Here is an 18,037-nt window from a genome sequence, read left to right on the forward strand (position 1 = left end):
TGAGTCCAGTAGTAAGCTAAAAGCCCACGAGAAATGACAAGCATGTCAGGAAATCTGATTTGATCTGCTCAGCAGTGTTAAGAAGGTAGAAGTGATTCTAAAAAAAACTCCAAGGAACTGGGAAGCACTTGTTAAGAGGGTTTCAAGTGGGCTTCTGCCTCCAGGAAGATAGAATAGAGGTAGTTTTTCCTATTCCTCTCATTAAGTGCAACTAAAACCCCTGCACATTATATATAAAAGAAAATTAGAAAACTCTGAAAGGCAGAGAAAGGACAAACCCACTAGGGACCTGAGGACCCAAGAAACAACATGGTAGTGAGTTCCTGATGGTGGTGGTTTTGCCTTATGTATCCTGGAGTTGGAGTTGAAGAAGCCAGAGAGGAGGAAATGCTAGTGGGGTTGGAGAACCCACTCTCTTTAGCTGAAGAAGGAAGGGGTCAGCCTAGCAAAACAGACACTTTTAGACAAAACTACTCTACTGCAGCCAAACACCATAGAAAACATTATGGCCTTACCCCCACCAGCAACAATCCTGTGGAGAAACTAGACTTCTACCTTCATCAGATTATAACGCACCCCAAACCGCATCCCCCCCCCCCCCCCGCACTGGGTGGTGTCAGAGAAGACCAAGTAGAGAGCCAGGACTTCCATTCCCCACTAGGTGGTAATAAGACCTCACCTCCAGCTCCCATGGTGCCAGTGGAGACCATGCTGGGAACAGTAATAAGTCTTTCCTACTCCTCCCAGTCAGGGAGGTATCAGTGGGGACCTAATGGGGAGATGGCAATCCCCAACCCCCTTCCTCTGTTGGTGCAGTGTCAAAGGAAGCCAGCTGAAACAGAAGATTTAAATAAGATCTGGAAGCTCATAACATCATGCCCCAGATCCCCAAGTATCAGTTAAAATTCACTTATACAAAGACCTAGGAAGATCTTAAACTGAATGAAAAAAGGCAATCAATAGATGCCAACATTGAGATGGGAGAGATGTTGGAATTATCTGACAAAGATTTTAAAGTAGCCATCATAAAAATACGTCAAGGAACAATTATGAACACACTTGAAATAGATGAGAAAAAAAATATATAAAGTTCCAGCAAAGACATGGAAGACATAGAGAAGAACCAAATGGAAATTTTAGAACTGAAAAATATGATAACTGAAATTAAAACGGAAAAAAACTCAATGGATGTGCTGAACAGCAGACTAAAGGGAACAAAGGAAGGAATAATTGAGATGGAATATAGGACAAAAAATTATCTAATCTGAATAACAGAAAATAAACTTAAAAAAATAAAGCCTCAGAGACCTGTGGGACTGTAACAAAAGACCTAATGTTTATATCATTGAACTCCTAGAAGGAGATGAGAAAGGGAGTGGGACTGAAAAAGCACCTGAAGAAATAATGGCTGAAAACTCCCCAAATTAGGCAAAAAAACAAAACCAACCAACAACAACAACAACAAACCCTCATAAACTTACTGATTCATGAAGCTGAGAAAATTCCAAAGAAGATAAACCCAAAGAAGTGCACATCAAGATACAAAATAGCTAAACTTCTGAAAACTAAATACAAAACGCATATCCGGAAGAAAAACAACTCACTGATGGTGAGGAAACAAATTGAATGACAGTGGATTTCTCATTAGAAAACATGGAGTCCAGAAGAAAGTGGCATAACGTTTTTCAAATGCTGAAAAAAAAGAACTGACAACTGAGAATCCTGTCACCAGCAAAAATACCCCTCAGAAATGAAGGGGAAATCAAGATCTTCTTAGATGAAAGAAAAACTAAGAGAGTTTGTGGCCAGAAGATTTACCCTAAAAGAATGCTGTTCTCCAAACAGAAAGGAAACTATTTTTTTAAAGGAATCTTACAACATCAGAAAGGGAAAAAAGGATATGGTAAGCAAAAATATTGCTAAATGCAATACACATTCTTTCTCTTCTTGAGCTTTCTAAATTATGTTTGACAGTTGAAGCAAAAACTACAGCATTTTCAGATGTGGTTGTGTTTGTAGAAAGAACAAACAGAAAACAAGAAATAAAAGCATAGGGGTACCTGGGTGGCTCAGTCAGTTAAGCATCTGCTCAGGTCATGATCTCAGGGTCCTGGGATCAAGCCCCACTTTGGGATCCCTGCTCAGTGGGTAGTCTGCTTCTCCCTCTCCCTCTGCTCCTTCCACACCCCTGCTCTTGCTCTCTCTTTCTCTCTCATATAAATAAATAAATAATCTTAAAAAAATAAAAATAAAAGCACAGACTTAAAATTTAACATATCAGTAATTACATTAAATTATTAGTATAATAGACCAGATAGTTTCATGGGAGAATTTTACCAAATGTTTGAAAAATTAACACCAGTTCTACACAATGCCTTCCAGTAAACAGAGGCAAAGGGAACACTTTCATTTCAATTTATGAAGCTAGTATTATGTCAATATCAAAACCAGACAACAGCACAACAAATAAAAACTATAAGCCAGCATCCCTCATGAATACACATGTGAAAATCCTTCACAAATATCATCAAATAGGATTCAGCAATATGTAAAAACAATTATGCCTCAGGACCAAGTAAGATTTATTCCAGGAATGCAAGGTTGTTTCAACATTCAAAAATCAATTAATATAATCCACCATGTTAATGGGCTAAAGAAGAAAAAAATTAATCATATCCATCAATGCAGGAAGCATTTGATAAAATTCAACACCCATTCATGATACAATGCTCAGAAAAATAGGAATAGAGAATTTCCTCAACTTGATGAAGAACATCTATTAACAAATTACAGCTAACATTATACTTAATGGTTAAAGACTGAAGGCTTTCCCCTAAAATTGGGAACAAAGCAAGGATATCAGCTCTGACCACTTATATTCAAAGAGTGCTAGGCAATCTCACTGGTGCTTTAAGATAAGAAAATGCATACAGATTGGAAAGGAAGAAATAAAACTGTCACTATGTGCAGATAATTTTATTATCTACATAAAAAAATCCCAAGGAATCTACAAAAAAAACAAACAACAAAACAAAACAAAAACCCTCCTGGAACTAGTAACCAAGTTCAGGAAGGTCACAGGATACAAAATAAACATACCAAAAAAACTGTTGTATTTTTGTATACTAGCAAAGAACATGTGGACACCAAAGTTAAAAATACAATGCCATTTACAATCACACAAAAAATATATAGGTGTAAATTTAACACAAATGCACAAGATTTTGGGGCGCCTGGGTGGCTCAGTTGGTTAAGCGACTGCCTTCGGTTCAGGTCATGATCCTGGAGTCCCAGGATCGAGTCCCGCATCGGGCTCCCTGCTCAGCGGGGAGTCTGCTTCTCCCTCTGACCCTCCCCCCTCTCATGCTCTCTCTCTCTCTCTCATTCTCTCTCTCAAATAAATAAATAAATAAAATATTTTTAAAAATGCACAAGATTTTTATGCTGAAAACTACAAAATACTGATGAGGAAGATCTAAATGAATGAAGTGGCCATAGAGTTGTTCATGGAACTGAAAACTCAACGTAGTAAAGACGTCAGTTCTGTGCAGTTTCTACCAAAGTCCAAGCAAAATTTTTGTAAATGTGGAAAAGATTATTCTAAAAATTATGTGGAAAGGCAAAGAAGCTAGAAGACCTGAAACAGTTTTGAAAAAGAAGAATAAAGTGAGAATAATTGTACTTCATTTCAAGACTTATCTAGAAACCAAGGCTATGTGGTATTAACAGAGGGATGACGCAGAGATTAATGGAATGGAATAGAGGATCCAGAAATAGACCCACCCAACCAACCAATATTTGACAAAGGTACAAAAGCAATTCAATGGAAGAAAAATAACCTTTTAAAAAAATAATGTTGAAGCAAAGTGGACATCCACGGGCAAACACCACCACCAACAAAAAATCTACCCAAGCCTCACACCTTACACAAAAATTGTCTCAAATGGATCACAGACTTCAATATAGAATATAAACTACAAAACTTTTAGGAAAAAAATTAAGAGGAAAATCTTCAGCTCAGACTTGATCCTAAAAGTATGATCCATAAAAAAATAATAAAGAGAAGTGGACTTCACCAAAATTAAAAGCTTGTGTTCTAAAAAACACTCTCTCAAGAGGACAAAAAGACAAAATACAGACTGGGAAAAAATATTTGCAAACCACAGAATCTGACAAAGTACTAGTATCTGACATAAATTAAAAAAAAAAAAAAACTAAAAACACAACTGTTAAAAAAATTAACAATCCAATTGGAAAATGGGCAAAAGTCATGAAGAGACATTTCTCCAGAGAGGATGTGCAGGTGACAAATAAGCACATGACAAGATGTTCAACATCATTAGCCAATAAAGAAATGCACGTTAAAACCACAATGAGATATTACACACCTGTCAGAATGCCAAAAATACAAAATGATACCAAATGCTGACCAGGATGCAGAAATATTGGATCACTCATACGCTGCTCATGGAAATGTAAAACGGTACACAGTCACTCTGGAAAACAGTTTGGATGTTCCTTTTAAGCATGCACACACACACACACACATACAAAACCACATATGCAAGTACCATGCAACTCAACAATTGCACTCTCAGGCATTTATCCCAAATAAATGAAAATTTACATTCACACAAAAACCCTGTACAGAAATATTTATAGCAGATTTAGTCATCAGAGCCAAAAACTGGAAATAACTCAGGTGTCCTTTACCAGATGAATGGATAAACAAACTGTGGTCCATCCATATCATGGAATTATATTCAACAATTAAAAGGAGTGAACTATTGATATGCACACAACCTAAAGGATCTCCAGAGAATTAGGCTGAGTGAAGAAAGCCAATCCCCAAAGGTTCCATTTACAGAACATCGTTGAAAAATCAATATTATAGAGATGGAGAACAAAATCATGATTTCCAGGAGTCAGGGATGAAGGCAGGGAGGGAGTGGGTGTGACTATAAAGGAGTGGCCCAAGGAAGCTGTGCTGGTAGAACAGATCTGTATCTTGAGTGTGGTGGTGCTTACGAAAAACTGCAAAGTGATCATATTGCATAGACCTACGCGCGCACACACACACACACACACGAGCACATGTAACACTGGTGAAAAGTGAATAAGCTCCATGGGTTGTACTAATGTCACATGCCTGGTTTTGACAGTGCACTCTAGTACGAGATGTTAACTCTCCCCGGTCAGCTGGGAGAAGGTACATGGGACATCCCTGAACAATGCGGTCCCTGGGGGAAAGTGCATGGGACCTCCCCGAGGTGGGAGATGTCAGCACTGGGGTCAGTTGGAGGAAGGTGCACCAGACCTCCCCGTGGTGGGAGATGTTAACAGGAGAGTCATTGCATGGGACATCTCTGAACACTGGAGTCACTAGGGGAAAGTTCATGGGACTCCCCATGGTGGGAGATACCAGCACTGGGGTCAGCTGGGGTAAGGTGCAGAGAATCTCCCTATACATTCCTTTACAACTTGCTTTAAATTAATAATTATTTCAAAATAGAAAGTTACAAATGAATAAATGGATAGATAGGTAAATAAATGGAACCTGACATTGGAGAGCCATTTAGCATCCATTCTCTTCTGCTGCTATTTAAGAAACACTTCTAGAAGTCAAGGCCTTTACACATATTATACTTCGGTTACTCCTCTCAAAAATCCTGAATAATAGGTATTATTATCTCTATCCTGCAGATGGAGAAGCAGACTCAGAAGCATAAAGCCACTTGCCCAAGGGCCTCTGTCTGTCAAGAGCACACACTCGTGCCCACTCCGCACCACTCCTTCTAGCCTTGAAGGCCACACCAGTCAGCAGATGGAATACCCCATCTGACACACTGCCAGGGGGGGACTTGCTCACCTAAGAGGGCCTGGGGCCTGGGATGGGGGAAGCCCATAAGCAGGTCTTGATGGGGAAATCAGAGGGTCAGTCCCTGGAGGGCAAGGTCAGCTCCTGGGAAGTAGTTGGGGAACTGGGCCACTCCTTCTCTTCTGTCTGCACCTACCCTTGAAACTGGCCCTGGCCCAGTGCAGGCACGCCAGGGACACTCCCCAGCACTGTTCCCTCCCTATTCTTTCCTGACTGTCTCCCCATCAGGTCACCCACCCCTAACCAATGCCATCTCCCCTTTTACAGAGCTGAACTTCATCACCCAGTCCCCAGAGGCAGCAAGACATGGGCCCCATTTTCCAAATCCTGACGGCTCTCATTTAACCAGAAGACTTGGAGGGGTGAGTTGGAAATGGGTTGGGCTGGGGCTGGGGGTGGGGTAGATATGGAAGAGAACACTGTTTGGGGGCTGCTGACGGAGGGTCAGCTGAGCAGGAAAGCAGAGTTTGACAGCAGCTCCTTCCTTCTTGTAACCTCAGAGAAGGCACATGAATTATTTATGCAGCATTGTTTTGGTTTGGGAAAACTGCCCCACATCTCTTTTGCATTTAAATAGGGATTATGGCCTAGAACTTGGAGAAGGAAGGCAGCATCACTAGACAGGGTAAGCTGAGTCTCAGTTCGCTCCTATGTAAAACGGGGATTATGGCAGCATCTCTGTCTTGTGAAGGCCAAGCAAAGATGATCCATGTAAAGTCCTTAGCAGAGTAGCTGGAACCTAGTAGGTGCTCAATAAATGCTTGTTGAATGAACAGACACGCTAGATGCCTAATGCATGTTAGTTACATGGGCAGCCCTCTCTGGGGTCACAATGCCACTCTGCCTTCTAGAGCCAGCCCATGTGGCAGCTCTGTCAGGTATCTCCCGCTCCTTACTGGGAAGCATGTCTTCCTCTCTGTACTCCTGAAGCCCTTTCTTTGGGCCTCTGTTATTGTCTTGCCCAGTCCACCTTGCATTATATACCCATGAACCTCAAAGTCCAGGCCTGCACCCCCACCCCTGTTAGGGGCCAGAGCTTGTACAGCTCATCTTTCAGCATCAGACCCAACTTAACTTCAGAAAGAACGTTCTTTGAGCCAGAGCTAAGAGACATCATCTCATCTGACCTTACCAGAGGGCGCTATTAGCCCTTTCACAGATGGAAAGACTGACCTAGAGCTCAGTAACCATCCAGACAGGAGCCACAGAGAACCAGGAGATGCCTCCAAGATTCTCTGCTCACTTCCTACTACCCCACCCTGCGTATGCCAAGGAAGATGAGTAACTCCGGACAGAACTGGGGAGGGAGCAGACAGGCAGACTGGCCACATACCTCTGTCCCCCACCTCACAGATCACCCAGACTTCTGGCTTTGCGCAAGTTTTGCTTCTCTCCCCAGCACTTTGGGGCTAACCAGATTGTTTCCAAACACATTACATAATTGCTCACATATTTATTTATGCCAGCTCTTGAATATTAAACGATCGATAATATAGAACAGAAACATGGGCGTTTAAACCCAGCAGCTTTTGACAGGCGTTGGTGGGGAAGGAGGTTGAGGAGAGCCATCCCTGAGCCATTTACGGGAGGAGAAGGTGACATCCCCCCTCTTCTTTTCCTGAGATGGGTTGAAAGGCTTCCCGGGCCCATGGTTGGCAATCACATGGTGGAATTTTCACTGTGGGGTTTCGGCCTCTTTTATTTCATAATGGCAAAGATGCGTTATCATTTCCCTAAAGGATACTTGAAGCCAGAGCCTAACCACCTGTATGCTTGTTCATTTATTGAGCACCCTCTGTGTGCAGTCCCTGTTAGGCTTTTATTCACCCCGGGGTGCCCTCATGAATGAAACAAATGAGACGCCCGTCCTCATGGTACTGCCACTCCATTGGACAGGTAACCAAATCAATAGATGGCTTCAGAGCATCACAAGCAGTGTGAACAGAGCAAAACGGGTGGCAGGGTGGGATTGGCCGGCAGTCCCCTGAGGAAGGGACATTTGACTGGAGGTCTCCATAGTAGAAGCAGCCAGCCATGCAGAGGTCCGGGATTTGGGAGAATGTTCTAGGCATATGGGAGGGCCCCCAGGAGCAAGTAGCCCGTTTGAGGTTGGGGAACAGTGAGGAGGACAGTGGGCTGGGAGGGGTGAGCAGAAGCCCAACATCAGTGATGTGGGCGAGGAGTGCCTACTGAGGGTCAATTGGGCCAGGCCTGTAGGGCCTCCTGTGAGGAGTTTAAATTGTAGTCTACATGTAGTGGCAAAGCTATTGGAGGGTTCTGGAGATCTAGTGAATGTTTGGGAACCATTGCTCTGCAGCTGGGAGAGGGCTTGGGGGTGGGGGCCGGTGCCAGGAAGGGCTGGGTCTGAAGTGCTGAGGGATGGGGCTGCCCTGGCCCCAAACCTGACCTTCCAGCCTCCAGAGGGAATCTGTCCAGGGTGATTGTGTGTCTCCCACGGTGGCTGTAGAAGCCTGGCCTGACCCAACTGGAATCACAGTAACTCTGCTATCAGCCATAAAAGTACCTAGGATTTATTCAGAACTGAGAGTGAGCCAGGCACTGAACAAGCCCCTTATCCTCACCATCACCCTGTGACACATGTAGTTTTATTATCCCCATTTCACAGAAGAAGGAACCAAGGCCCAGAGTGTTAAGTAAAATGCCCACAGTCATCCAGGGAGTACACAGCAAAGTAGGGATGTGAACCTAGTCAGTCTAGTTACACAAATGCAGCCCTCAATCCATGTTGGCTGAATGAATTAATAAGAATAATATTAACCACTTATTATTGTGCTGGCGAAGTGCCAGGACCTATTTTAAGTGCTTTAAAAACATTCACCCCTTAGTCTTCTCAACAGCTCCTGGAGGTAGGCTCGACCACTAGCCCCACTTTACAAAATGAGAAACTGAAGGACAGAGGGTTATATCACTTCCCTAACGGGGATTTGAACCCGGGAGGTCTGGCCAAATTTGCATGTCGGAGCAACCTATTAGGCTGCTGTCAGGAACACCCGTCTACAAAGCAGCTCGGGCCTCATTTACGTGTTGACAGTAGTGCCCACCCGCTGGGCAGTGCTGGGGGTGGGAGACAGCACGTGGGAACGTGCTCTGTAAAAGGTGAAAACTTGCACAAATGAGAGCTTGAAAGCACTTGAGGGTTCCTTTAAGATTACTTATTTATTTATTTGAGAGAGAGAACACAAGCAGAGGGCAAAGGGAGAGGGAGAAACAGACCCCCCGCAGAGCAGGGAGCCCAATGCGGGGCTCGATCCCAGGACCCTGAGATCATGACCTGAGCCGAAGGCAGACGCTTCACCAACTGAGCCACCCCAGGGCCCGCAATACTTGAGGATACTTAAACACCTTATCCTTTTAGGGAGTTGGAACGTATCCTTCCATCCTGTTTTCCTCAATGAGGGAATGGAGAAAAACATGGGCCCTGCCCCTGGCCAGACTGCCCCAGAGCCTGAAACACAGGGGACAGAGCAAAGAGCTGGGGTCGTGCACTCAAACCCCTGGTACCAGCTTGTTAACTCTGGGAAGCTCTTTCCACGTGCGATCTGTCTGGGGAGGCGGCATGGCTCACCTCCGCTAGCATCAGGTCCCGGTGACACAATCCTGGGCAAGTTGTTTAAACACTCTCCCACGTCAGCTTTATAATCTTTAAAACGGGAGTAGGAAGCCATCCATTTTGAGGCTATTGGAAAGATTACCTGGGAGAGAAAAACTGATGTGTCCAGCAGAGCCCAGGATGTCAACGGTGCTCAGCGGGTTTCTGTTCGCCTGGTGGTCCCCCGTGGGAACGGCTGCCTCAAAGGGGGAGGACCCCAGGCCCCTTCCTGCTGGGACCATGTCAGACTCTCCACTGCACAAGCACTGGGAACAGACCGTTCGCCATCCGTATCCGTTTATGTGGGCTGCTGTAACAAAGCACACAAGCCGTGCACCTTGACAAAGACCGTTGTCTCACGGTTCCAGAGGCTGGGAGCCTGACACCAAGTGTCAGCCAGGTTGGTTCCTTCCAAGCCCCGTGAGGGAGGATCCGTTCCTAGCTCCTGGAGCTTCAGGGGCAATCTTTGGCATTCCTTGGCTTATGGGTGCATTACCCGGATCCCCCACATTTGGTATCATCTTCCGTGTGTGTGTGTGCATCCAAATGTCCCCTTTTTGTAAGGACACCAGTTGTATTGGATCAGAGCCCACCCTAACGACCTCACGCTACTTGCTTGCCTCTGTAAAGATCCTATTTCCAAATAAGGTCACGTTCACAGTTACCGAGGGTTAGAACTCCAAAGTACCTTTTAGAGGAAAAGTCCAATTCAACCCATAACACTATCATAATTGTTTGAAGTGGATTCTGGAAGGGTCATCAGTGCATTCATGACATTTCTTAAATAGACTGAACGAATATTTTACATCATTTTCCAAAAGGGCAACATCCTTCTCAAAAATGACTCCTTAGGGCGCCTGGGTGGCTCAGTTGGTTAAGCGACAGCCTTCGGCTCAGGTCATGATCCTGGAGTCCCGGGATCGAGTCCCGCATCGGGCTCCCTGCTCAGGGGGGAGTCTGCTTCTCCCTCTGACCCTCCCTCCTCTCATTTGCTCTCTCTATCTCATTCTCTCTCTCAAATAAATAAATAAAATCTTAAAAAACAAAAACAAAAACAAAAAACGACTCCTTAGCTTCCAGGAGCTTCCCATTAACTCTTGGCCTTAAACTCCAGTGTGGGTCTCTTGGGCCATCATCTTCCATAAAGAGCAAGCAGCCTTGAACCTGAGCTCTTCATTAGCCCCGACTATGCGCTGAACTCATGGAACATGGGAAGCTAGGGTCCTAGCCTTTGAGGCAGGCACAGGGGAGGGCCACAAGGACAGGCAGGCAAGCAGCTGGCTGTTCTTACTGGACAGTAGGTGCTGGGGTCACAGGGCCCTTCCCAGCAGTGATCCTCAGGGGTGAAGGAAAAGCCTTCTTTCCTTTATCTTTGTCTCCTTGAAGGGGACAATGCCCTTCCTGAGTGCTCTGAGAGCATGGGAGAAACCCCACTGGCTCTTTGTGCGGTCAGATAACTCATCAGTCACTCACCTTTCATTCTGGGATGAGACCTACTCCTTAGTCTGCCTACACAGCAAGTACCAAGTGCAGAGGAACCCAAACCCGCTCCACCCCCAGCTGGCATCCCCAGCTTGGCCAGGGTCCCTGGAGAGGTCAGGGGTCAGTGGTAGACCAGCCCCCCTGACAGATCCTCATCTTTAACCAACTGAGCCACCCAGGCGCCCCCAGATCCTCATCTTTAAAATAAGCTCTCCCACCCCAGATATTGAACGTTCCCATGTTGCTTGAACCGAGAGCCAACAATCTGCATTTCCAATGCCTCAGTGACCACTGAGGGCAACGCACAGTTGCATTGCACTGACTGGAATGCACTCACAAGCATGCTGAGGTGCTGGGTTTGAATCCCAGTGCGGGCCAGTCTGAGCTGTGTGATCCTAAGTGAATCTTGTCACTTTTCCAGTCTCCCGTTTCCTCGTGTGCAATGTAGGGAGAGTTCCTACCACACAAGTGAGGGATATCTGTAAAGGACCTCACGTGGTGTTAGGCAACCAGCCAGTACTCTCTCTTTGGGCCTCAGCCTCCTTCCCTGCAAACTAAGGTATGGGACCAGGTAGGTTCTGGCCACCTCTGCATGGCTCTTGGGAGCAGTCTCCAGGCAGTCTAGCGTCTTGCTGGGCAGAGAAAGCCTCCCATGCCCACAGGCCTGCTCTACCAGGAGCTCGCTGTGTGACCTGGGGTGATGGCCCTCTGCCCTGCATCGGCCTAGTGGCTCCAGGTGCCTGGGGCACGGTGTCCAGGGCCCCTGACTTCATGCAACCATCCAGAGGTCTGAGTTTTTGCCTCACCAGGTGCCATCAATTCTCTTTCCCCTCCCCTATTCTCCTCCTGCACATCTCGAAGTCTCTGAGACCCACCCAGGGTTGCAGAATCAGGAGCTGAGGCTGCCAAATGGGACGCTCCCCACCCCATGTCCAGGTATCCCTTGTCAAACTGACGGCATTGCTGAATCAACTCACCCAGACTCCAGAGGGCAGAACGTTTTACCCCTTTTGGGGGTGGGAGGCAGCGGATGGAGGTCTGAGTCCCCAGGACATGTATTTCCAAAGAGGAGCTGCAGTAGAAGGAGTGCTTGAGTGAAAGCCCCAGTGCACTAGGGGTGGGCTGTGGGCCCCCTGGGGTCAGGAAGGCTGGGGTGGGCCGCACTCCAGTCTGTCTCCCTCTACGCTTCCTGTCGCAGGGGAAGGTCTGAGCCTAAGCCTTGACATGATGCCGCTGCTGTTTGCAGTGTCCCCGGGGGTATTTTGCTTATTGAACCGCACCCAAGGGAGCATGAAACAAAAGATTGTGTAGCAATGCGAGTGGGCTCGTGGCAGGGTGGAGAGAGCAGGAACTTGGGGTTCAAACTGGGTCCTGCTGGGCAAGGGACCTCCCTTCTCTGGTCCTCGCTTGGCTCACCTGGAAATAGAGCAACAACCACATTGCAGGGTGGTCGTGAGGAGGGAGATGCTCTTGCAGGCCACATGCCAGCCCCACCAGCTGGTCGTGAGGCAGGACTTGCCCCTCCTTCTGGGCCCCATGCAGCGTGCAGCTCCTCAGATGCCAAGAGCAGAAGTCTCTGGGCCCCGACTCTGCATGCCCTGCCCTCTGGGTCTTTCCCTTCACTTGGTCTGTCTTCAGTGGATACTGGCAACTGTGGTGGCAGAAGCCCTGGGTTCAGACATGGAGGGCTCAGATGGGGCCCCTCACTGATGGGCCGGCCTCAGTTTACCCATCTATAGACTGAGCACAACATCCCTTGCCTTGGGGGCTGTCATGAGAGTTACTGAGACAACCTATACACAAAGGCCTGGTAGGTCATTGCTGAAAATTATTTCTGAGTCCACTGGGGTCAAAGGCTACTGGGCTCCCAGGTGTCCCGGAGCTCCCTTAGGCCTGGCTCTCAGCCTTGGCCTGCCTGGGTCAGTGAGAGAAGTAAGGAGTCTGCTTCCCTCTACTAGGCCAAGTGTAAATAAAATGTGTAGGATCTTATTAGAAAGAACCAAAGAATTCCTGAACAACCTCACCCAATGATAGAAGCTCTCTCCCGAATCCTTGACTGGTAACTTTTTAATATTTTCCTGGTTGCTTCCAGGGATGGGAACCTCACTATATGTCATGTGGCAAGGAGCAGAGACGGTACACAGTTCATGCACTTCATGCTCAGGCATTTTATGCATTAAAACCCCACACTCCTCACTCTGGGCATTGTTACTCTTACTTTAGAAACAGTTTTAACAACGAGAATGACCTGATTCCTTAAGCCAGAGATGGGAGACCCTGCTCAGGTTTCACCTCCCCTATAACCATCCCCAACATTAATCCACCTCCATGAAAAAAATCACTCCATCTTCCCTGTCCCTGCCGCTCTTCCCATATGCCTCTGTTGTCAAATGCATCATAGGTGTTTTATTTGGTTGTTTTGTTACCTCTCTCCCTATAGACCCTAAACTCCCCACAGCGAGAGTGGGGCAGTGGAAAGAGCTTACTTGGGCCTTAGATTCAAAGAGGTCTGACCTTCATGCCCTATTTCCTTCTAGCCCTACGACCCAGAGGAGGTGATCTAGCCTCTCTGAGCCCATGGATCAATGCCAGTGTCTTCCTGATCCTCTCCCTCCCTGAGCATAGAGCTGAAGTCCTGCTTCTCTCCGTATCCCTAGTCCCCGACACACAGTAGGTGCTCAGAACTGGTTGAGTAAAAGAGGTGCAAGGAAGCCACAGGGCGGGGTAAATTATGAGGGTGCAGGTGAGGGAGCTTGCTCCTGGAAGCGAACACACTGCAGTCATGGAGAGCTTACGGCACTGAAGCCAAGAGCAGAGACAAACCAGTCAGGAAAATAAGACCCACAGGCTGAAAACTTGCAGCAGTGTGGGGCTATTTAGTGAAGGGGCAGCAGAGGGAAACACACTGGGGAGAGCCTCTCATCACCACCCAGGGGTCGCCCCCTAAGCACTGCCATCCTCATGGTCCCGGCACTAGCTTCGTTCAACAGAAAAGTATTCATCTGGTGCCTGTGTGACTTAAACCATATTTTAAAAAATAAAAGTCTGGGAAGGGAAGGAAGATGCTAGGTTGACTAAATAATATGTTTGCAGCATAGATGTTCTACTCTTTGTCAAAGAGGAACTGTTGTGATTAGCACACTATCAATTCACTTAAAAGTGAAAAAAAAGATAGGGGTGAGTTCCTCACGCCTGAAATGTTTAAAAATAAAACAAACGTCAGCACACAAAGGGGAAGATTGCAAAAGCTAGGAAACCACTCTGTGGAAGCGCTCTCTCCAGTCATGTGGGAGAAAGGACCCGTTGCTCTACATGATGGGAAAGAATACGTGTTTCCTTCCTGCACTCTGGAAACAGAGAGAAGGGGATCAAGCAAGGCCAGAGAGGCATCCTGGAGCAGGTGAGATCCGGGTTGTTTGGCCTAGGCCCTCCCCACCTCTCCCTGGCTGGCCTGTCCCCAGTGTTCACACTCACATGGCCCCGCTTCGTTGGAAGCCTCCACTCTTGGGTCTGGCCAGATGCACCCATGGCGGCTGCCCTCTCCTCATGGTCCCAGGGCCACTCTATACCAGCCAGCCGTACAGGGAGTCCTCGGAACAAAAGGACTTCTAGGTAACCAGGACTGGAGCCAGAGTGCCGCTGATAGGATCAGAAGTGAACAGGGACCCAAAAGAAAGGCAGAGAGAGGCGCAGAGAAATGCCGCCACCCATACTGCCTCAGGCAGAGGTGACTGTTTGCCAAGCACGTGGCCCGGTGGAGGCCAGCCATGCTTCCCTGGCCCTCCCCACCCCACCTTCCCCCTCGCTGATCCCAAGGCCAGAAAGGGAGGCAGGCCTGCTGGCAGCGGGACTGGGGGTGGCGGCCACCTCACAGGGTGTAGACGCTGCCGTGGCTGTCAGCGCTGAAGACGAGAGGTCAGAGTAGGGGTTAGTGTCCGTGGCCTAGGACTCATCGGGGACAGCGGGGATTCGCCACCATCTCCAGCCCAGGTAGGGGAGGGTAGCCGGGCCCCTCAAGGCTCTGGGTCTCTAGTGCAGGGGGGCTGCTGAGATGGAAAGAGCATCACGTAAGAGGGGGACCTGCAAACCTTGGCGTCCCAGGCTGGGAGGGAGGCTGGACGGTGAGGCCTGGTCTGGACAAGCCCTGTGGGAACTGACAAGGAGCTCCCTGTGGGGGTCGGTCTCTGGCCTCCCTCAGCTGTGCAGGTACCCACCCTCGGAGGGCTGCTAAAACGTGCAAGAGTGTGAGCTCTGGAGGCAGATGGCCCAGGTTCAAACCCTGATACCTGTGTGACTTTGCCGCTCTGTGCCTCAGTTTCCCACCCTGTAAAATGGAGGTGGTGCCAACAGTCCCTATTCCCTAAGGCTTTTGTGAAGATCAGATGAGACAGTAGAGACCTTAACGTGGGTCAGTGCTCTGGAGCTGAGAGCATTGCCCCTGCTCCCTGTCACTACCCGGACCTGGGACCAGCCTTCAGAGTCAGTGCTAGCTGCCCATTTCACAGGTGCAGCCCAAAGGAGATGACCTGGACCCAGGGTTTGAATCCTGAGTCTGCAAACTTTATAGCTGGGAAGTCTTAGACAAGTTCTTGACCCTCTGACCCCTATTTTTTTCATATGGGACATGGAGACAATTATGGGACCTACTTCATGGGATTCTTATCAGCATGAAATTACGCTGCACACATAAAGGGCTTATCCTATACCCCATACTTAAATTGAGAGCCATTTTCACTGCCATTACCACCACCATCATCACTGTTGTCATTTTTGTTATTATTATTATTATTAGAAAGGGAGGCTCAGAGAGGGAAGGGGACTTACTAGCAGTCACACAGCAAGGCAGAGGGCAAGACAGGGCCAAGCCCTGGCCTCCCAACCCCCCATCCCTGCTTTCTGCTCACCTCACCATCTCACTGGCCCTTTGTCACCTCTCAGCACATCTTGCCCAGAGCTTGGTTTCTCCTTGCAAGAGGTCACCCTAAAGTATCTGAGAACCGGCCTCCCCTGACCTCACTGCTTCCAGGCACGGGTCTGGGGGCACCGCACAGGAAAAGCTGGTATCCCCCAAGAGGCTATGTCAGCAGAGAGCCAGGGCAGGAGGTTACCTTCTCCCCATGATTTCCACAGCACCCCTCCAAAAGCCCCCAGCTTCCCCATATCCCCCAGGGGGATGCCTGATGGGGACAGGATGCAGCTTTGGGGAGCACATGTCTGAAAACTGCAGAACTTCTGACACCCCAAGGGGCTCCATAAGAAAGGGAAGAATTAGGCCTTCAACTCCCAGCAAAGTTTCCTTGGGCCTTGGGGACAGGTCTGGGAGGTCATCCTCAGGCATCTCTTAGTTCCATTAGCAGATGGAACTGCTAACTAACCCTGTCTCTTTCACCTTCTGCCCATCAGAGTTTGGGCCTTCCCTGGCAAGGAGGAACAGAGACACAAGAGGAGGCAAGGGAGGCAGAGGAAGGAAAGGATGGGGTTTGCTTTAAGGGAAAAGATGAGTTATGTACCTGTTTTAATAATGTAAATAGTACCTGAGCAATAACAATAATTGTTCCTATTTCTTTAATACTTACCATGCACCAGACACTGCACTAAGAAATTTATATACATTACCTCAGTTAATCTTCACTACAGCCTTATCAGGTAGAAAATATCACCATACCCATTTTACAGATGAGTAAACTGGAAGAGGCTTATTTATATACCCTGTGGTGACTACAGATGCTAAGTAGATGATACAGAGAATAATAAATTCTGCTTAGAGTATAATAGGGAGTGCTGGGGACTGTGGCAAGTTGCAGAGAGTCACTCAGTTTTGTTTTGATGCACGATATACGTACATCAAAGTGGTAAACTATACTAATCTTAAATGAACCACTTGATGATTTTTACATAGATTTATACATGTGCTACCACCACCCAAATCAACATACAGAATATTTCTAGTATGCCAAAACATTCCTTCTGAGGCGTTCTAATTTAATTATTATTTTTTATTTCTTTAATTCTGCAAAACTATCATAGTCAAGAGGAGCCCAAGGACACACGATGTCCAAATATAAAGTGATATCCTGTATGGGATCCTGGAACAAAAAAAGATTTTAAAAAAAGGACTTTAGGTAAAAATGAAGGAAATATGAATCAAGTATGAACTTTAGTTAATATTAACATATCAGTATTAATTCATTAATTGTGAAATATGTGCCATACTAGTATAAGCTGTTAATACTAGGGGAGCTAGCTGGGGGGAGATGGGATTTATTCTCAGTAATTTTTTATTTGTAAATATAAAAGTGTTCTAAAACACAAAGTTTACTAAAAGAAAAAAAACACTCTGCAAATCCTCCAGCAAGATATGTCTGTAGGCCTTTAAGGATCTGGCCTCTAAGCTGCCAGTTTGCCACATCCAGGGCTATAATGCCCTCATTTTACAGATGGGGAAAGTGAGGTCCAGAAAGAGGAAGCCCCCTCCAGCAGGTCAGTGGCCGAGCCAGAACCAAAAGGCCAGTCAGGGCTCCAGCTACAGAGTGGGGCGTGGGGTGTGCAGTGTGCATGTGGGGGCTGCCGGTGTCTCCCTGGGTCTCTAAGTGCCTTGCTGAGGACTTGCCCTGCAAGAGGCTGCCAGGGGTCAGCCAGCTTCCCTCTGCTGCTTCCTCCTGAGCTCTCCAGGGCTGTCAGTTGGAAACCAGTTCTCCCACTGGCCTCAGCCCCAGAGGGAGTGGTCATGGGCAGTTCCTGTTCTGGGAGCAGGATGTCACCTTCCCATCCCAGCCAGCCTTGATGAACCTTTTGGGTGTCCCCCATGCCCAGCACAGGATCTGGGCTGAGTGTTGGATGGATAGGTGAGTGAAGAAATGAAGGAGGGAAGAAATAAATGGCAAGGGTGGGTAGTTAGGGGTGTGTGGAGGGAGATAAAGGGGGCCAGGAGCACAGATTCTGCAGCCAGATGGACTGGGTTGAACCCTGGCTCTGCAGCTTCCAGACACATGACCTCGGGCAAGTTACTTAACCTCTCTGTGTCTCAATTTCTTCAACTTAAAATGGGGATAATAGCGGTACCTGTG

General features: G+C 47.4%; 1 protein-coding gene across 1 annotated transcript in view; it reads left to right on the forward strand.

Moving 5' to 3' along the window:
- The first annotated feature begins 5,422 nt into the window (after positions 1-5,422).
- ATP2B2 (ATPase plasma membrane Ca2+ transporting 2) overlaps positions 5,423-18,037 on the forward strand; it is a 203,895-nt gene continuing 191,280 nt past the window's right edge. Inside the window, exon 1 of the mRNA XM_054504605.2 lies at positions 5,423-6,240. The gene's annotated coding sequence lies outside the window, so the exon portion shown is untranslated. The remainder of the gene's footprint in view (positions 6,241-18,037) is intronic.

Source organism: Mirounga angustirostris, unplaced genomic scaffold, assembly GCF_029215605.1.
Source record: "Mirounga angustirostris isolate CCGP_5_RB_7025 unplaced genomic scaffold, mMirAng1.0.hap1 SCAF_1, whole genome shotgun sequence".
In the NCBI taxonomy this organism is placed as follows: domain Eukaryota; kingdom Metazoa; phylum Chordata; class Mammalia; order Carnivora; family Phocidae; genus Mirounga; species Mirounga angustirostris.